The sequence below is a fragment of the Camellia sinensis genome, unplaced genomic scaffold (genome assembly GCF_055761805.1).
Source record: "Camellia sinensis isolate YWXY unplaced genomic scaffold, ASM5576180v1 Unanchor1, whole genome shotgun sequence".
Taxonomy (NCBI): Eukaryota; Viridiplantae; Streptophyta; class Magnoliopsida; order Ericales; family Theaceae; genus Camellia; species Camellia sinensis.
This window is the reverse complement of record NW_028128987.1, coordinates 18,398,470-18,421,649: the sequence shown is the minus strand read 5'-3', so window position 1 is coordinate 18,421,649 and position 23,180 is coordinate 18,398,470. Positions and strand designations below refer to the sequence as shown.

General features: G+C 29.8%; 1 pseudogene across 1 annotated transcript; it reads left to right on the top strand.

Moving 5' to 3' along the window:
* Positions 1–16,746: 16,746 nt before the first annotated feature.
* LOC145814037 (E3 ubiquitin-protein ligase PUB24 pseudogene) lies at positions 16,747–18,495 on the top strand (annotated as a pseudogene). The gene has a single exon (XR_014357493.1). The product of XR_014357493.1 is annotated as an E3 ubiquitin-protein ligase PUB24 pseudogene (transcript).
* The last annotated feature ends 4,685 nt before the right edge of the window (positions 18,496–23,180 follow it).

Genomic DNA, 23,180 nt, shown 5'->3' with positions numbered 1-23,180 from the left:
GAAATTTCATTGACTACAACAAACAGCAACAAGAGACTAGATTGAGAAAAAATATACAAAGCAAATAACAACAATCAATTTCTGTCAACTAATTATATATAAATCAACAAATAGATAAATAAAATAAAACAGAGAATGAGAATGAGAATGAGAAATTTCATTAAAAGTGAGCAAATTGTAGATTTGACCTAGTGAGATGCATCAAATAGAGAGATAGCACTGGTGCATGACAGATCGGTAATAATAATGATTGTTTTGAGTGAATAAAACACATACAACATCGAATGATAGAGAAGACTAAGACTGAGAGATCAGAGGCGACAATAACAATTTTGAATATAAATAACAAAAGCAAACGAATGCAATTTAGGTAGTGGTAGATATCATTGAGGTGGTGTCAATAAATTAAGTAGACAAACGCTAGAGAGAGAGAGAGAAGAGAGAGAGGGGGTTATAAAGTTAGTTTTGACCATTTATATTAAATTTTGTCATTATCCTTCCAAGATTTGAAATTTTAAGAACTTTAACTAGTAAGTAAATTTTTAATATTGTCAAACTCTTACACAAATATATAGAAGGGTCTATTTTTAATTTTTTCACAATTGTAAAAGTTAAATTTTGCGAAATGGTCAAATTTGTAGTTGTATTGGCCTTTTACTTGTACATATCATGAAGTCCCAAGAGGAGTAAAGATTCATTGAATCTTACAATTACTAGTATGTACTACTAGCTAGCAATGGTATGGGTACCGTATTGGACCCCAAGTCAATAGTTGGGCTCCCAAAACCCACCGCCAAACCATGACTTGTGAATCACACTAGCTTTCGGCTTTGATTCATAAACAAAATAGTCAAAGACTGACCACCGACAATTGCACATAGGAGAGCTGTTTTTATGATTGTCAAATTCATAACAGACAACAAGCCAACCAATAAACCTTGCAACCTATTTCACTTTTATGCTCCTTTTTCATTCTTTTCTAATGTGCGTGGAAGAAAATTGTGTTTGGGGGAATACTCAGAATCCACGCTACGCTGACGTCTGTGTCTTATGCCTCAAAATATTGACTTAAAATAGGATTTTTAAATTTAAAAAAGTATTATAATATATTACAAATATAAATAGGTTTAAATTATTTTTGTTGTGTTAGGGCCAATATAAAGAACCCAAAAATATTCTGTTAGACTCATATTTATTTATAAGTGTGATTTGGCCCAATTAAAATTAAAATATATACAAAATGTTGGTAGTTTTGAATGAGAAACACTACATACACATACAAAATGTTGGTGGCCCAAAATAGGCTACCTAATTTTTTTTAAAATTTTTTTTTACCTTCTTTCTTTATCAGATTTTAATAGAATAAATAAATTTGCTCTACTTTTTTTTTTTTTTTTCACCTTCTTTGTTTATTAGATTTTAATGGAATAAACAATTAATTCAATCTCAACTACACTCATACACAATATATTCAACAAACAACAATGCACCCATACTTCAACCACACTCATAAACAACATATTCAATAAACAACAATTAATTTAATATATATCCAATACATTTTAATTGAACAAAGTTTTCCGAATTTTGGTAACTCTTTTTTTTTTTTTTTGTGTGTGTGTATGAATACATTTTAATATCTATTTTGATGTCAATCGGTGGTAGTGATATCAAATAAGGTGATTTTTTTTTTCTTTGTACATATAAGCCTCTGTTTTTGTTTCGTCTTAGACCCCCAAAACTCAAGGCCAGCCCTAAATCTAGAAATTTAGAAAAATAATTAACTTGTAATTAAAGGCCAAGATTTATTGGCAATATTGTAGTCTCACAATAACAATATTAAATATATACTGTAGATTTTAGATTTGAGACTTGAATTTTTTTTTAAAATTTCTTTTTAAGAATATTTTTTGGTTTATATTATGGGTACATACACTTTTTGGATCTACTCACCCATTTGTTTGTAAGTGGTGGTGAAGATGGTGGTAGAGTGGCATTAGTAAGAAAGTCTTGAAAATATTTTTTATCTTTTAAAAGTTAGATATAATTTTCATTCAAATAAATTTATTATACATTTTTCTGGTATATTACTATATATAAGTTATGATATTTGTGGGTATAATATCCACAATTATCAATCATATGGGAGTGATAATTAAAAAAAATAAATTATAACCAAGGTTTTAATAAGAGACTACAACGGTTGTGACTGTTACCGTCACTTGTTACGGTTGCTATAGTAGTGTGACAAAAATTTACAACTATAATAACCGCCACTATTATGTAAAGATTGTAATGGCCGCTATATTGTCGTTATAATATCGTTACAACCGTTATGGTTCTATTTTTTTGTTTTCTACTTTTATATTATTATGTTCATATTTTATATTTTGAACTTATATTTATGAGACTATTATTTTTAATATTAAACATATTTCATTTTTTTCTCTTAACAAATAGGAAGTTATCTATAAGTGAAAACATAAAAAAAAAAATTAAATAAATCCAACAATAGAAAAATTCCCTATAATGACTTAAAATTAATATATATATATATATATATTGGATAATGTTTTAAACCTAAAGAAAAATACTAAAAATCATTTTGAATCTCACTAAATATGATTTTGAAATAAAAATAAACATATCGGTATATTTCCTAAAGTTGTATAAAGAATTAAAAAATTCATGATTTCGGTTGCTGTTATCATTATGTTGCGACTGTTACACTATGCAATTGCGTCAACGCTATTGTTACCGTTACGATAATAGCCACTGCTATTTAGGTATGGTTTGGCAAGTGGGTTTGGATAGGTTTGGAGCTATTTTAGTCACAAAAGACAAAATAGGCTATTTTAGCCACAACAAACAAAACATCACATTCAACCCATAATCATTACACTCTTCTCTCACAAAAAAAGTCAAAAAAATCAAAAAGCCAAAAAGCCCTTTCCAAACCAAACTTTTTAACCTAGGCTAAAATAGTCAAAAAAGCCAAAAAGTCAACCCACTTCCCAAACGACACCTTAAAACTTTGATTATAACCAAATATCACATAAAATATAATTAACAAACTTTTCGATCATAACCAAAATAATGTCATAACAAATCTTATAATGAGTCATAACTAACATGTATAATCAAATCATAACCAAGTCGTAACTAATGTCTTAATAGGTCATAACTTGAGTTGTGTACATAGAATTTCCTTACATTTTTCACCCACTTTTCGTTTGTTATTTGATACATATGAATAGTTGTATTTGATATTATTTTAAAAATTCAATATTTAAACTAAAATAATTAAAAATGCAAGATTTGATTTGTTACTAAGGTCAAGTCTTAAGATTTTTTTAAAAAATAAATTTTCAAAAAAAAAATACATATAAAAGAACAAAACAAAAATTACAATACCCTAAAATACAATTTCAAATTCAGGAATTACAGAAACAATTCGAATCTAGAATTGGTTTGAATTACCACATTCCTTCTGGTATAAAAAGAAACATATCTTTAAATTGCCTTCTGAAAAAGACGTCAGTGGAAGAAATATCCCAACCAAATTATTAGAATATTGTAAAATTGAAATTAACGATTTATTGATTAAGAAATTATGGAAGCTTCCCTTGTTAGCCTTTCTATGGAGAAAATAGTTATGTTGAATAATATTTTTGTTTGCATTTTTCTGTATTTGAGTTCGTCATCAAAAATTTATTATTGGGGAAAATTGTATATTTTATTGGTAATGATATATAAATAAAAAAAATTTAACATAATTTTTTGATACTGAATAATAATCTCTTTATTTCTAATCAAAATACCCATCATCAACATCATAATTTTTAAAATGTCATCGACACATCAATGTGAACTTATTTTTATTTTTATTTTTATTTATAGGAAGCTTCAATGTGCCTCGAGATTTTGTTATTCTGTGACAAAAAAAAAAAAGGTAGAAGATTCAGACTCACAATTGTATCTATAATGATATGACATGTTATCCACCATGGACCACACTCCAACCAGGGGTGGAGGCATGTTCAGAGCAAAGGGGTCAGAGGGGTCACGTGCCCCCTTTCTATTTTCTAAAATTATATTTCTAGCTCTATTTGAAAAATATTTTCAATTAGTTCCAAATTTTAATTAAACTTCTTAATTTTTTTTCCCAATAAAATCTTTGCAAAATTAATGAGATTAATCTTTTCAAATATATCTTAATATCTTTATTGATTGTATTCTCTATATATTTGTTTATGTCTTTATTTCTTATTTTAAGCATTTCTTTATATTAGTTACTAGCGTAAAACCATCATAATTTTTATAATTCATTAGCTTCATTGTAATGTGATTTATTAATTAAAAAAGTACAAATGCCTATTTTATCACTCTAAATGTTTAATTTTATACAATATGTTTGTATATATTCTATATTTTTTCTTTTTTCTTTCATTTCTTTGTCTTTCACTCTCTACTTCTTTTATTTATTTTTCATTTAAAATTTTTTTTTTTTGAGTAGCTTGATGTAATTTTGTCGTTTTCATTTTTAATAGTGTTTGATAGCAATTTAAATTATGATGATTATTATTCTCACAAAATTAAAATATAAAATCAAACTATTAATAAATAAATAACAAAAATTAACAAAACAAATAAAAATCAGTTAACTTGAGCATACTTTTAAACGTATAACTTTGACATGGGGCTCATTTTGTTTACTACCAATAAAATTGAAATCTTTTACTCTGCGATAGAACTTGCCATGACTTTAAGCCCATGGTGTCCCTTCTAAAGTGAAATCCTAACTGCACCACTGACTCAAACGATTTAAATCGTTTATTTTGTTTGACTACGTGCAGAGATTATTTACGAAAAAAATTATATTAATTCAATAATCATATTCATATGTTTTGATAAAATTTATTTGCGAAAAATAGATAATAAAGATATGTTTAAAAGTAGACAATCTATTCTTTTGCACACAAAAAAAAAAAAAAAAAAAAAACCCTGATAAAAATATGGATTACGATTATTGAATTTATCTGATTTTTATCATGAATGAGCTACACGTGATTTTTATCATGAATGAGCTACACGTGTAGTGAAACAAAATAAATGGATAAGATCATTAAAGTAGGGCTTGTGATCAGTGGCGTAAGCAGGAATTCAGTGGAGAGGGGGCACAAATTAATGACAATATTAATTTATTTATTTTTTCATAATAAACAACAATGAGATATTACTAAACTTAAATATTAAGAGTTTATTTAAATAAATGTGAATTTTAAATTAAAGGATTTGAGATTAAATTTTATATAAATATTGGGGAGTAACTATTTTATAAGTGGATTGGAAATTTAAAAAAGAAGATAAGTTGAGATAAAAATGATATATTTTAGTAGAGAAATTCTATAAAACATACCGCAAAAAAAGGCCTCGTTTGTTTTGGGGTGTAGAGGGTGGGATGGGATTAGAATGGAGGTAGAACCCATTTAGTATTGTGTTTGTTTGTAGAGTTGGGAAAGAGGTTAGGATGGAGGTTGGAAGGGGGATTGGGATGGAGGTTGGAAGGGGGATTGGGATGGAGGAGGTAGAGGTAGAGGTGGAGGTGGAGGTGGAGGTGGTATTAAAAAAATAGTGAGGGCACTAGAAATTTTTTTATTTTTTACATGTTGGGCATTTTTTTTTAATATTAATGTTTAATTTTTTGTATTTTTTTATTTGTTTTATTATTTTATATAAAATAATTTAACAATTCCTACACTAACAACTATCATCAAAACAAACACAATTTTATTTAATATCTTCATTATCAATCCCTTCACGAACAATCCCCTCACTATGAATCTCTTCTATTCTACCTCTGAAAACAAATGGGCCCAAAGTATCTATTATATGTCGCAATTGTGATCTTCATGGTCTTTCGTTATAACACATTATAGTGTTAGATATAATTTAGCTACAACTTCTTGTAGTTGTTATTTTGGTTATGACTATATATCAAGTAATAATACTCATTTTGATATTAATTATGACCTATTGTAATTTTTTTTTATTTTTTTATTTTTTATAATTGAAGATATGTTGCTTGATTATAATTTATATAGTGGTCGTTTTAGTTATGAATAGAAAGAAATACATGGAGGATAAACTCCGCATATCAAATGTAACTAACAATCTAATAAATTTTATATCTTCATTGAAATTAATTATGTTTGTATGTCAATACTGATAGACATCCACATTATATTGAAATTTTTATAAATAATAATATGACTTATCATAATCTTTTTATTTTCAATCAAAATGATAATTATTATTTCCATAATTTTAAAATGTCATTGACATTTCACTTTAAATGATATTTTTATAAATTTTTTTTATTTAAAATATTTTTTTTTTTTTTTTTTTTAAAAAAAAAATTTCTCAAAACCCAGGGGCACGTGATCCTCCCTGGGCCTAAGGTGCCTCCGCCACTTCTTGTGATAGTCCTATAAGGCCTAACAATACATTCAATCCACAAAGAAAACGGAAGATAAATCTATCTCTAAATATATATATATATATCTTTTCTAGTTCTAGAAGTATCAATTTTTGAGAAGGCATACTTCTCTATTGGCTGGCTACGTGATCATTGAACGTTCATACACTTATTTAGTGTTGAATAATCAACTTCCGTAGACATTCATGTTATTAGTTTGTTGATCATGTCAGCATACTTTGACTGGCAGTGCTAGGAATCTTAGTCAACAAATACATACAAAGAAGATTTTTTTTTTTTTAAATAAATAAATAGAGTACTTTTTTATTTTTATTTTTATTTTTAAGAACACGAATGTTTCAGCATTTTGATTTAATCAAATAAAGTTGTTGGAATAATAATAAAGGGTGTGGATCATCATAATTAATTCCTACAGAAAGTTTCCATGTTTGAATGGAGGAAATGGGTCCTGTTTTGTAGATGATTTTTTAGAATTCAATTTTGAACTTGAAAATTAAGTGTATCCTATTAGGTATTTAGACAATTGGGGCATTTATGCATCACTAATGCATCAATTTGGAATCCTTTATGTATCAAAAACATTGGTAATCCTTTTATACAAGCAATGGAACTAATTTGCAAGAGTAAGCCAATGTCGAAACCATTTATGGAATAAATTATAGATTTTGATATACGTATTTAGATTCAACTCTTTTTTGTTTTTGTGTCAAGATTTAATCGAAATATGTGACTTGTGGGTGATGTATATATGCATGCAAGTTTTATCCTGTTGAGGTGGATCCAATGCAATCCTACCCTGACAACAACTATGAGGGTTAAGTCTGAAATTTCAGCATAATTGTATACTTATCTAATAATATGCGGCTATGCTGTAACTTTGATCTTATTTTTCTGAAAAAATGGTTAGAAGCCGCCTTATTATTGGGTGAACGCATGATCACATAATATTTTTGGAATACTTGAGATGAATTTTTTTTATTATTAATTTGATGAAAAAACAATGTAATAATTTATTGATGATAATAAAACTACCACATCAAAATGATTTTAAAAAATGGAATGTGTAGAGCTTAAGCGTGTATTCAGATTATGAATTTGGATAGATATTTATAAATGGAAAGGAAAAGGTGAGAAAAATTGTGAAAAAAACCTAACTTATATATCATTCACATTTTATCTTTTCTTTTGTAAATCTCTATCCAAATACTTTATTAAACACAGTCTGAAAGGGTGCTGTGGTTTGGCCAATTGATGTTCTCACAAGTTTTGCTTGATTATCACAATGTGGGTATCGTATTGTATGGTTAACAGTTAGACAAAAATATTTTGAGAAAAGTAAAATCTATGATATATAATAGTATTGAAAAGTGACTTTGTAAGTCAATAAAATAAAAGTAAATGAAAAGGAATGGATATAAATTCACAGGCCTAGTTGCCTTAGTTGTGGATTCATTTTGTAAGCATCTGAAATATTTGTGCCCCTCAAATTCCCTAAAATAAAGTCATCAACTTAGTTGCACAATAGTTTTATAGTTATTTTTATCACTACAAGACACATCAACAAAAAACACATAAAAAGTTGAATTCAAAACTAAAATAAAAAGTCATTAAAGTCACAAATGATATAATTTTATTTCAACGTTAAACATAATAATAGACCTTTGGATTACTACATGAAACACAATTGCAAAGTCAGCTTCCCAATTGTGTGAAACATGTCTATTTTGGCTGTTTAGTATGCCGTGTCCACATTAATTTGATTTTTCATGGTCGAAATCACATAAAATCTCAGAAATTTAAAGGAAGTTGCAGAGTGTATATTCTACATATATTTATATATCATATTTCTAATTGTAAATTTTCGTTGCTTTTGTCATTCAAAACCATGGATTATTAAAAACCCAGCTCAAGAATTTGACTTTTAATGTGGATTTCAAAAAAGAAAAAGAAAAATTCTCTTTAGTATACACAAAGGAGCTAGATTGACTATTCTCTTGTGAAAATAACTTGCAAACCCCTTTGAAACTTCCACTTTCTTTTTGAAAAAATGAAATGTTTACATAATTTTTAATAAGAATAATGTGATAGTAGCATCTTTAAAAATATAGATAATAATCTTAAGGGGTCTTTTGTTTTAATGTGAGAAAATCAAAACTTGCCATATCATTGTATTATTGTTGTGCATATATATATATATATATTGGTTTATATAACACACTACTTTCTTTTCAATTCTCAAAGTCTTATATTTCTTAATGTAAAACAAGTAGTTGAAGAATTTTTATAACAGATGATGAAATGGCAGTACTAAAAGTCTAAGAACAGATTAGGAAAGAAAAGCATCAATCTAAGAGGTGATCCAAAAAGGGCGGTAGGACAATTTGAAATGACATCAAAATTATTTAAAATTTCGTAGTTTGATTTGATGAGCTTATTTTGGTTAGGAAATATCAAAAAAGTAAAAAGCTAGAAAAATAATGAAAAACTTATAAAAGTAAAACACTTATTTACACACATCAAATACATAAATTGCATGTACTTTCATAAGTTTGCAATTATTATTTTTTTAAACTTTCCACTTTTTTAATATTCCCCCCTATTATAAATAAGGAGTAAGCATTAGGGAAATACAATTTTTCATAAATAATATTCAAATTTTCTGCTGCTATTTCTTCCTTCTAAATTTAAGTTTTTCTTTCCCCTCAAATACTTGAGATCCGTTTCGACCTCCTACAAGAATTTGTGTCTACACATCGTCTTTAGAATTTTAAAATCTATATATGTTGATTTGGTGAGAAATGATAAGAGAGAATTATTTTTCATGTTTAATTTATAAATTAGGTGATGAATTGTGAAGAAAACAAACTATCTTATTTTGATTATTTCATTTGTCATTAAAAAAGTGAGATTTTATGAGGAAGAAGTTGATTAGCTATAAAATTTTCATAATATCAAAATTTTCTATTACAATCCAAATAAATAAATAAATAAAAATTTGAACTCATATATCCCTCTTTCACATGTTTTGTTTTCTCATGCATCTAAAATGATAATGAATCATTTTCTCTCTTTCTTTCTTTTTTTTTTTTTTTTTTTTTTTTTTACTTACGATGAGAATTTAAAATATATTTATATATTAGGCTAATCACTGTGCCAGTTGGGGCTTGATTTACAAGTCCCTAATTCCTATCAAGTCTTATTGAAAATAAGTTATAATAAAATCGTTGCTAAAAATAATTTTTTGTGACCATTTTTTGCATGTCACTAAAAATTGATAATTTGTGATTTTTTTTTTGTCATGATTTTTATAAATTATCTCTAAAACTTACAGTTAATGACGTTTTTCTATGAGGAATTTTTCAAACTGTTGCTGAAGGTTGAAAATTAATGACATTTTTTGTGACTATTTTTTTAAACTGACGTTAAAATTTATAATTAATGACATTTTTTGTAACAATTTTCAAACTATCGCTGAAAATTAACAGTTAGTGATTTTTTTTAATAGTATTTGATGAAAAATACCATTAATTATCATAAGACTTATTTGATAATAAATTTACCTATTATGACACACACGTAAATCTCTCTAAAATTAATCGGTCCTCACCTCCATTACCTCCCAGATTTGCCCTGATCTGATTTGGGACAAGCGCGAAACAATACAAACCCACCCAGCCCATGTCCGTTCTTCGCCAATAAAGAAAAAAAAATCCAATGTTTGTTATAGTAAGCTCGGGAGAACGACTTCCCTAAAAAAAAATACATTTAATTTTTCCTTGCCATTATAAACACTTCGAAACTAATGGTTGGTAATCTCACCAAATAAAAAATCACAATCTAATAGTAATAATAAATGTTGTTTGGGTGAAAGTTAGTAAACTCTTGTTCTTGACACAATTTATTAAATTCGATAATTACAGACCACGTTAAAATTAAATAATGATTTATTTTCCAAAACGTTAAGTAGTTTGGTTGAAAGTTAGAAAAGTCTTGCTTCAACTGGTTAGTCTTAAAAGAAGTTGAATTTTTTTTGTTGTCTAAACCTTGATTTCGTAAGAAATAATTTGCGGTATGTCATCTTGCCCAATAATTTAGTGGAGATTTAATAAACAAAGGGTTACAATCTCTTTTTTTTTTTTTTTGGTCAGTAAAAAAAATTTCATTAACAACATGAAATTAAAGGTACTTGAAAATGACATGCATCGAGAGAGATTCGGAAAGTATAAATTACCCATACTACTGCTACTCGCATCCATACAACCAACCCCTTGGCCTCACGATTTTTTTTTTTTTTTTAAAACAAAAAAGTTAAGAAAGACTTAACTAGAAAATAAAATACATGAATCTCCACAAATTCAACCCACACAACCCAAAACCAAAAACTAGCACCAAAACACCCAAGCTGCTCCTGCATTTCTTTTTTCAACAAAATAAACTCTTCTTTTCAACAAACCACGCTCTACTATTCAATACAAATATTTTATTCACCTATGCAGGCACTGTAGCACCCATAAGCGCACTCCTCAACTCCCAAGGCACAGCCCACTACTCCCAAGGCACAACTCTGTGTCTCTCACATCCGTCCCCTCCGTCGGACTTCACCCACGCTTGATTCCTCCGCCGAACTTCACCCACTATTGGCTCACCCAAGGCAGAAACACACCCTCCGTCGGACTTCAATGTTGCATGTCACCAAATTTCATTGGCCTTTGTCCTGAAAGCTATTGAAGTAAAATCCATCATAACCTTGTGCTGGTAGTTATGCTTGTAATAACTCAGTCCGAAACAACCATGGCCAAAGCTACCTTGGCCAAAGCCAGAAACACCTATGGAAACAAGACCCACTGTCACAGCTGAACAAAACCTACTAACACCTCCACTTCTATGGTCGAAACGGCTTCTTTTTCAAACTAAACACCGAAAACACACACCCGCTGCTGAACCTAATCCACCGCCCCTATATTGACGACCCAACGCCGACCTCCTCTTAATCAAAACAACCGCTGAGACACCATCCCACATCTGGACGGAGTTCACCCCTCAAACTCCAATACGCAGAGGAGCGCACGAATGAAATCCTACACAAATCTAGATCATCTTCGACACTTATGCTTCCCCCCGAACAAAGCACCGAAACACCTCCATAGATTTGAACGGAGAACACCCCTCAAACTTCCACTCGCAAAATAAACAAAGATTTAGCATTAATAAGGTGTCGTTTGGTAACACTTACGTTTTCAGTTTTCTATTTATATTTACAAAAATTTTAAAAACTCAAATAAAAACTTGTTTGGTAAATTTTTGATTTATAAATCAGTGGTCTCAGTTTATAAATTTAGCCAAAATATGTAAACTCAAAAAATGTGTTTCCGTTTTGAGTTTTTTTTTTTTTTCACCACCCAACACTAGCCACCACCCCCCACCACCACTCACCACCCACCACCACCAACCACTTGCCACCCACCAGCCACCACCCACCTACCACCCACTCGCCACTACCACCCACCCCTCGCCGCCACCACTACCACCACCACCACCATCCACCACCCACCTGCCATCTACCCGCCACCACCCACCACCCACCACTACCATCCACCACCTGCCACCACCACCCGCCACCTACTCACCACCACCACTCACCAGTCACTAGCCACCTGCCACCCACCCGCCACCACCCACCACCCGCCACTACCATCCACCACCCGCCACCTACCCGCCACCACCACTCACCAGTCACCAGCCACCTGCCACCCACCCGCTACCACCACCCACCATCTACCACCACCTACCCGCCACCCACCTGCCACCACCACCACCCACTCACTACCAACCACCACCGTTACCCACCCACCCACCACCACCACCGCCACTACCATTACCGGCCATCCTCCACCCACCTACCACCACCACCCACCACCCCCCGCCACCACCCACTCGCTACCACCCATCACCCGTCACCCACCACCCCACCATCACCACCCGCCACCTATCCGCCGCCACCACCCACCCGCCACCACCACCACCACCACCCCCACCCACTCGTTACCACCCGCCACTGTTACCCACCCACCCACCGCCACCACCCACCACCATCCGCCACTCACCTGCCACCACCACCCACCACCCGCTACCACCGTCTTCCGCCTCCACTTGCCACCACTTGCTATTTCTCACTCTTTTTTATATTTTTAAATTTTTTTAAATATTTTGTCAATTACCAAACGTGTTTGTAGTTTATATTTTTCTAAAAATAAACAAAAAATAAACAAAAATCAGTTTATAAAATTTTTATAAATATAAACTGAAAACGTAAACGTTACCAAACAGACCCTAAACAATGGATTATTAATTTGTTCTTTTCTGACGAAAAACAAAAAACCCAAATACAAGTCGGTAGACCCCTAAAAAGTGAGCAAGGATCCTCTAGAGTGATTTTTTCCTAAAGTTTCTTAAAGTGTTACATTGTGTGGTTGAGATTTACTGGCAAGTCACATCAATTTTTCTGATGTGACTTGCCAGTAAATCTCAACCACACAATATAGCACTCTAAGAAATTTTAGAGAAATTTTACTCTAGAGGATCCTTGGTGCTAAAAAGTAGTACACCTTATGAACATTTTCATACTGTACAAATATAATCACAATATTTTATAACAAATATCACAACATTTCACATCAAAATAATTTGTAATGTTTCTCATCATTTACTTTTTTAGATGTCGAATATTTCTTACCGTGTAACCACTATTAGAGGTACGCATTATAAATTTCTTCAAACTCACTAGAATATATAAGAGTTTTAAAAATTAATTTTTGTCATTAAAAGTAAAAATTTTGTTTTAAAAAAAAAATTGGGAACCAATTCTTGTTGTTGCTAAAGGTTGTTTTGAAAAGTTTTTTAAAAAAAAAACTATATTTTAGATGGTGAAAAAAAAAAAAAAAAAAAAGACGACTTTAATGACAAAATTTTAAGAAAATTGCTAATATTTTAGGGACAAAAAATTTTGTATCAAAAATTTTATATTTTGAGACAAATTTTGATCTCAAAACAATAGTAATTCATCACTAAATGATTAATTTCGTCTTTAAAGGACAACAATAGCACTTTTGGCGACTAAAATATTTTATTCGTAAAAAGTAATTTTGTTCCAAAGTTTTTTTTTTCTAAAATCTTAATTTGTTATAGTGACTCCAACAAGCCATATACATCAGTTTATTGTATATATATCATTAGATTGTCCAATGTTTGAAAGTATTGTTTATTACGATCAATTTCAACAATCAACCTCTCGAGTTTATACTTTTGGAATCCAAGTCCAGCCCTTCAAAATAAAAATGTCAGGTACCGTAGATGATCAACAATGACCATTTATCACTGCAGATCATAAGGGTGGACTTGGATTGGATCAGGTGCATGTATATGTATGCCTTTGATTAATAAAAAGAAGGAATGGGACAATTCTAATATTTCAATTGTACCAAGCCGAAATATAATAGCTGCCATAATAAGTCAAAATTAAAGTCATTTTGTTCATGCATCCATTATTTTTTATTTTTTTTATTTTTCATATTAAGCATAACTTCTCAATAATTCCAAACTAGTTAGGATATACTTCTATCAATTAATCCTTATCCTTAATCACCATTACTTCATTGTAATATATTTTATTTAGAGTTAATAAAAAAATTCTTTCACCAATCAAAAAAAAAACTGCAAGACTCTCAAGATTCGACCAATTTATTCTGCTTTGTAATCAATTCACATAAAGAAGTAAATTTCTTCATGCAATAAAACATGAAATTATGTTGAGTTACAACAAATTGAGTATGTCAGAGCTCAATTTTTATTAAGAACTCTGGTAACGAAACTTAAATGTGGACATATAAGTATAATTTTTTTTGGTTACATTTCACTATAATAATATAATAGTAGGAATGAAAATCATTTACTTATCAATTATTTCTTTATACGTAACATTTTAAAAATTGTCGCTAACGATTATTGTTTTGACTTTTTGAGATAACTTTTTAGTGATGACTCATATAATGATTAAAATTGGTCTTTTAATATTTTTCAAAAAAAAAAAAATTATTTTCAAGGAGGAAAAAATTTGATCCATGTGGTAGTGATAAAAGGGTACAAGAAAAAAAATTCTGTTGCCTTTTTTTTTTTTTTTTTTTCTTTCTTTTTGGGGGCGTACAGAATTGTGTTGGTCTTCAATCGCAGATGAGGTTTGGTCAACAATTTTACATGAAGAAAAGTCAATGCATGCAAATGTCGTACATGCACTGCATTGCATGACCCTAATCCGAGAGATACATCTGTACATACAGACATGGGTTTGTTAGGTCCAACTATTTCAAACCCTGAATCATTCCAATCACCAAACAAAAATGTTAAAAGGTCTTAAAATTTGTCTCAAATACTTACATGGGTGTAAATCTTATACTTATATGAATCCTTTGCTTATATGAATGTTTAGTAAATTATTTAATAAAATATTTTGTACATGCAACATTACTCATCACCAAATTCACATCACATGGGTTTGTGTCGAGTTTTTGTGACTCCAATAAATAGAGAAATTATTTCCTGTTATTTGGACTAAATTTGTGTATGGTTTTTTATTTTTATAGTTATCGGTTTATATGATGGATTTTTTATTTTTATAGTTATCTGTCTATTCACTGTTATCGGTTTTTTATTTTTATAGTTATCGGTTTTTTATTTTTGGCTCGATATGATACTTTTTGCACTCATCCTATTTTCCTTTATTGATGTGTTAGTCTTTCTCTTCATCAATAAAGTTTATTTTCTTTGCTGATCAAAAAAAAAAAAAAAAAAAAAAAAAATACCACATGAAAAGTGTTAATTAGTAAGTTGTATGGAATATTATTTCAGGATCACTTTAATAATTTGTTCACTTCTCAAATCTCTGAGGTATAAATATCACTAATTAATAAGAAATCTCACATTGAGGTAGTTGAATGGTTGGTTAGTGAAAGGGGAAATTCTATAGTATACATACGCATCTTTAGTTACAATTTTTGTATCTTTGATTATAACCTATTGTGATATTAGTTATGATATATTGTGATATTTGTTATAACATTATTTTAGTTATGATCCAAGAGTTATATAGTTATAACTTATGTGATATTTGATTATAATTATTATTATTTTTAAATTATGACTCCCATAAAATTGAGTTACCACATATGTGACAATCAAACCTACAATTATCATAATTTGCATGTGTACCGTAACCCTAGTGAAAGACAAACAATGTTCACTTGCTTTCATTTACAGTATTTTATTAACCAGTAATATCATCACATGAAATGGTGTGACCATTATCCTCAATAAATGAAGCTACACTTGCAAACTTCCTATATCATATTTAATTTATTTCTCATTTGATACATCTATGTTTTTAAATATAATTAGAATTCAGGTGAAACTCATTAAATCAAGGAATTATCTTATATTGGTTATGTGCCCAACAAATACTAAAGAACAAATAGAAAAGAATTAAATGAATACATAATTCTCAAAACAAAGAAATAGTTGACAAATTTTAAAATCAACAATCATTGAGACTTTTTTTTTTTTTTGATCCTCACAACTTCCTTTAGATCTTAATCATTGATGGTGTGGGTTCACACATACATAAGTGAATTTCACACATACATGAGTGGTCCTGCACATACATTAATAGTTAAGATTCAAAAGGATTATAGGAATCCCCAAAAAAAGAGTCGCAAGCATTTTTCTTTTAAAATATAATTGGACCGGCAGACCTAGTAGATAATTTATGCATTACATCATTAGTTATACCCTTGAAGATGGGCAGCATCATTTCTGGTTGGGATATTCAATTAGACGATTCAATTTGATTTATTGTGAGCATTCAGAGAATTTTACAAAATGAATTATTTAAATTATTGAAATAAAATTTATAATAAATGTTATAAGTCTACACATGAGATTCAAATATAAATTTAAACTCAAAAAAAATGAAATCCATAAGGTAAATAACATATAAAAATATGATAAATGTGGCGTTATTAATCCTCAACATTTATTCCACGTCTACATGCCAATTGGCAAATGGTGTGCGCTTCTGAGCTTTGGAATCAAAAAAGTCGTACCAACGTGTTTTATAATGTTTCCCTCGTGGCGTTGACCACCGAATCATCAAAAAGAAAAGTATGACTGGTAAAATTAAAAATTAAAAACAAAAAAACAAAACAAAACTTAGTTTGCTTTCTAGAATTGTCATAGTTCTCTCTTTCTTTTCCATTCAAACCCCAAGAATAAATAAGCCGCTATCTCTTACCATATATCTTAAAAAATTCCTCTCTCTCTCTCTCTCTCTCTCTCTCTCTCTCACTGTTTATAGTTGTGTTGTATCATAGTCTCATTTTTTATGTACACCTCCATTCTATATGCTAGACATGGAAGAAATTGAAGTACCTCAATATTTCATATGCCCAATCTCTCTCCAAATCATGAAAGACCCTGTTACAACTGTCTCCGGCATCACGTATGATCGGGAGAGCATTGAGCAATGGCTGTTAATGGCCAAGGACACTATTACGTGTCCTGTGACCAAACAACCATTGTCCAGTGACTCTGGTTTGACACCAAACCACATGCTACGACGCCTAATCCAGGGATGGTGTGTCATGAATGCCAAAAATGGAGTCGATCGCATCCCCACTCCAAAATCGCCTCTCAACAAGTCCCACATCTTCAAACACATCCGAAATCTCAACATTCCGGAATTGCATTTCAAAGCATTGAAGAAAATGGAAGAGCTGGCCGAGAACGAGAAGAACAGGGCGTGTATGGCCGAGGCAGGAGCGATTAAAGCCATGGTTTTGTTCGTCACGAGATGTTTCAAAGAGGGAAAAACAAGCGGTCTTGAAGAGGCCTTGAAAATACTGCATCTTATTTGGACACCGACAACGGAAAATAAACACCTTCTGAATGAGAATTTCGATCTGATCGACTCTATATTATTGGTTCTGAAATACGATATGGAAAACCATGTTGCAGTGAAGACCAGTGCAATGTTGGTATTGAAAATCATCATCGAAGTTGTGAGTTCATGTCTTATAGAGCGATTAAAGCCCCACTTTTTTATTGAAATAGTTAACGTCTTAAGAGTTCAAATCTCTCCACAGGCTACAAAAGCTGCCTTGAATGTGTTAATAGAGGTGTGTCCATGGGGAAGAAACCGATCCAAGATAGTCGAAACCGGTGCAGTGTTCGAGCTCATTGAACTCGAACTCAACAAACCCGAAAAACATGTTTCCGAGCTCATTTTTTGCCTCTTGGCTCACTTGTGTTCGTGCGCCGATGGGAGAGAGAAGCTTTTGAAGCATGCCGGTGGTGTAGCTATGTTGGCGAAGAGGATCTTGAGGGTGTCTCCAGGGACAGATGATCGAGCGATTCACGTGCTTTCGTTGATATCGAAATTCTCTGCAACAAATGATGTTCTTATGGAGATGTTGAGAGTTGGAGCTGTATCAAAGCTTTGCATGGTGCTTCAAGCTGACTCTCCAAAGTACTTGAAGAACAAAGCAAGAGAGGTGCTTAGGTTGCATGCTAGGGTTTGGAACAACTCTCCTTGTATTGCTGTTTATCTCTTGACAAAAGATCCTAGGTAACATTTTTAAGCTTTTAACAAAATCGTTTAAGATTAGGTTGTGTTTGAATCTATGAATTCAGGGAATTTGTAAAGATAAGAAAAGCGAAAAGAAAAGTTAAACAAATTTTCCTCTTTTGTTTTGTTTTTTTTTTGTTTTTTTCTTCATTTTTCTGTTCAAATCATTGATTCAAACACAATTTTAGTGGTATGATAAAATTTTTGGTTTTTGTTCTTAGACATATATGATTGTAAGAAGATGAAATATATCTCTTCATAATCGGATTGTAAATTGTGTTAAAAAAAAAAAAAAAAAAAAAAAAACTATGAAGCTTTTCTCTCCCTTTTTTGTTTTTGTTTTTGTCTAAGCTATCACAATGCTGTCACAACTCAAAAAAAAAAAAAAAAAAAAAACCTTATTTCAAAGGGAAATGATAATCATACAAATGTCATATACAAAAATTTCATAAAAAAATGATGAATGATGTAGTATTGGCAATTTGTAATTATGAATTAAAATGCTTGACTCTTTTATTCCTAAAAAATAAATATGAATAGTTATATCATTGTGTATATATATATATATATATATTGTGAGTATGATATTACTATCCCAAATAATTGGGGTTGGAACTATGAATTCTAATTTTCTATTGCATTATGTACTGTACATGCTATACAAACATAATTGAGTAATTATAAAAATATATATATATATATATATATTATGATTTCACATTAAAGATTCAACAAGGGGCTCATTTAATTGTCACATAATTTCTAATAGATTTTTTTTAGGGCAAGTTACACTGATGGTTCCTATATTTTATCCTTTGTGTTATTTTGATCCATACACTTTCAATTAACTCAATTTTAATCCTTAATTTTAGATTTTGTTTCAATTGGTTTAATTAATAGTATCATTAAGTGTTTTTAAAGGAAAATTATTACTAAATTGATTGAGGTTAACTAATTGAGTAAAGTAAGTTTATAATTTTACTCTTAAAAATATGACACGTGACATTTATGTGCATATTTTTTATAAAAAAAAATAAAAAATACTAAGAGTTGTAATCAATTAAATCAAATTGAGATAAAATCATAAATTCAAGATCAAAATCTAATCAATTAAAAATACAAGGAGTAAAATGATAGAAGGGATAAAGTAGATAGACTACTATCATAATTTGTCTTTCTTTTTATTTTTTATTTTTTTATTTCATTTTGTTTGTAAATAATTTTCTAATATAACGATATACAAAGTGCTCATACAAATGAAAGGGTCTATTTGTTTATCGTTCCTTGAAAATTAAAAATACCAATCACTTTGATTCATTATTACAAAATTAATACTGTTACATTATTCTCCATGAATTTTATAATTAAAGCTTTGCAAATGAAATTTCATTACAAAAGATTTCACTATAATAGTGTGACAATAATATTTTAAAATAATAATTCATTATAATAGATATTTTAATTTGAGATGAATAAAAAAAAAAAAATTTCATTTCTAGTTGTACATAATTAGTCCATTTTTTTCTGCTTTAACTATAGATTTATTGATCAAGACATCACTGCTAGCATAAAAATATTGAAAGTTCTAGAGGGTCCTGCAAACCTATTAGACCTAAAAGTTCTCTATTTCCAAATAAGGTTTTTGAAAAAATTTCAAAAAATAAACAAACGCTAATTTTGTGGAAAATAAAAAATAAAAACCACGCATCATATTGGTGATTGATCACTAAGACTATTTTCTTGATCAACCAGTTTGGGTTGCTGTGAGTCCAGTCAATTTATTTTAAACTAATCAAACACATTATTTACATAAAAAAATTAAATTGATTGATAGTGACATAATTGGTTTATATGGGTATTGAATTTTGACCTCACAATTAAATTAGATCTCTTAACCAAGATCTAAGGAACTTAGCCGTAAAGCACATGAAACGATAGATTAAGCCCAACAATGCTAGTTGGCCCGAACTTTCTTTGGGTCAAATGGCTCGAAACACCCAAACGACGTCGTTTTGGGTATAAAACGACGTCATTTTGACACATTTGAGCTATTCGAGCCACACAAATTTGGGCCACCAAGCATTTTTTGATTAAGCCCAACACTTGTATACAAGAAGACCATAAACACCACGGTGGTTCGTACACCTGAGACATTCTGACAATCAAGCCAGTTGACTTATCAAAGATAACAACTCAAGTGAACAATGCACAAGCAAAAAGTATACTTTAGATCCACGGAGGTGCCTTACGTTTATAGTCAGTAGTACCCTCGCCCTCTAGAAGTATCACTTTATAGGACTCAATCCCTTATGGATAATCTCTATCTCGGACTCCTTTAGTCCAGATTAGGACGAACTCTCCTAAGAGTAACATCTTTATCCAAATAGAGAGTCTCAAACCATTTAGAACTCTTACCCTCTATCCAAATATCTCGGATTTCGATTTGGTCGCACCATATCGCGGCATCTTGGCTCATTTATGTGACACCTCGGCAACCATCTCAGCCAAATGAACAACCCAAAAAATATGTCTCCACAATTTATATTTGTGTAAAAAAAATTAATGCTCTATTCTTGAAATTATATTTGTGGCCCATTTTATTTATGAGAAATTTGATCTAATCAGGTAGTTGTTATTGTTGATTGTCAATCAATTTGATTTTTTATAAGAACAATTTATTTGGAAAACTTACACGTTAAATGGTTTAAATCTCAAGATAAGCACAAAGCAACCATGAAAATTGGAAACAAAGCCTCTTCAGAGCATGTTACAATACGAACGGTCAAATTTGGGCTCGTGGGTTAATTATAGGTCCCATTTTAATGATTTAATTTATTAAATTTTTTGATCTCCCTATGTAGATTATTTTAAAAAATTAGATTAATTTGATAATTGTATCCACTTAATTTAATTACATTTGTCTTCAGTAAAATAAATAGTAAATTTTTAAAATTATAGGAATTTATTTTTTTAAATAAATGTGATAAATTTAAATAATTATTGAACTATATTTTTTTTATTTTTTATTTTGATGATTTAGACACTAAAACATCAAAAATTGTATGATCAAAATGGGTTATGAGCTGGAACTAGACCGAATATGTAGATTGAACACAAGCCAAGTCTACATTGTTAAAATCAGAATTTTAAGTGGGATTGTTGAAAGGAACTCATGAATCAGATTGTAGAAATTGATTAAGAATTGTAAGATTTTACTTTCAGTATAAATCAAATGAAAAATTATCTAATGATAATCTTAGTCACATAATTTTAAAACAAGTAAAGAAAATTGATAAATTTAATATAAAGCATATATTCAATGTTAACATATAATGCAGAAAACGTTTTTTTTGTTAGCTCCAAGCTCCTCTTTATTGATGTTCTGTATCTTTTTTGGTTACTTTCATCAATAAAGATTTTCTTTGCCGATCAAAAAAAAAAAAAAATGCAAAAGACGTTTGAAAAATAAATTTATAGTCAAATTTTTTTAAAGTGTTATACCAATTTTCCTTTTAGTAAGGGTAAAGATATCGAAATTAATAAGAAAAAAAAATGTTTATTAAGTGTTATATAAATTAAAGGGTAACTTACACCCACCTCCCTTAAAATTTGAAAACAATTACAGGCAGTCTCATACTTTTACATAATTACACTAATATCTATGTTAATATGGTTAAAGAGACTGAAACTAAACTTTAAGAGGTTGATTAAGCGGTAAAGACTTGAGAATAAAATTCAAGATCTCCAATTCGAGTCTCTCCAAGAGGCCACTAGAAATTTGTCAGGTCGTTAACTTCAATTGAGATTAATCGAGGTGTGCACAAGTTGGCTCAGACACTCAGTTATAAAAAATAAAAATAAAAAAAAAGACTGAAACTAATGCCAATGGTATGTTGACATTGAAATAAATAAAGATAAATATACAATTTACTAGAAAATAAATGGTAATATTAATTTTTCATTCATACGATTAATAAATTATTGACTAAAAATAGCTTCAGTTTTATGTTAATTAAAACTTTGAGAGAAGTTAGTGTAATTATGTCAAAATTGTAGGATTAATTATATTTTTTCAAATTACATGGGAGGTGAATGTAATTTACCCTAAATTAAAACTTAAAGTTCAATGTAATTACAGAAAACGTGTGGAACATTATTTTCTCTAAACCTTGAGAAGGTCAGTGTAATTTATCATATTTTTTAGGGAGAATTACTTGTCAGGGAAAAGGTTTTTACAAATCAGCAAAAAAAATATAGCATTTTAATTATTACAGTGTAAACTTTTTCATGATTTTGTATTTTTTTTTTAGCACCGGTGTTATTTTCCCTATTTTTTATTGTCTTTTGTCTTGTTTAATAACGTTTGCTTTTAGTTTCCATTATAAACCTTCTGAGGTGATAGACTAATTATCTCATTAGGGGTAAATATTTGTGTACTATAGGTATGTTATATCATTTATGAGTTTGATTATTATAAATCATATAACTCAACATTGTGGAAGTTATAGCTATATAATAAAATAAATAAATAAATGAATTATAACCAAACACCACTGAGATTTAACCAAATAATTTTTGGATCATATCCAAAATAATTTTATAACCATTATCATAATGTCATAACTAACAATATAGTAATTCATAATTAAAAACACAATTATCATAACTAAATGGACATATGCACATCCCAAACGGGGTGTGTATCATAAAATTTTCCTCTTATTAAGCTATAAGAGTGTACAAACACAAACACAAACACAAACACAAACAAACAAACACACACACACACACACACACACACACACATATATATATATATATAGAGAGAGAGAGAGAGAGAGAGAGAGACTAGAAAATTACTTAAAATTTATAATTTATGGTCAAAATTAATTTATAGTTTGGTGTCACAAAAACAAAATGAAATCTACACTTTACATTCGAATTTCTGAATTTTTTTTTAGCTTCTTTTTCATACTTCATATATACACTTTCTGATATATGACATTGAAT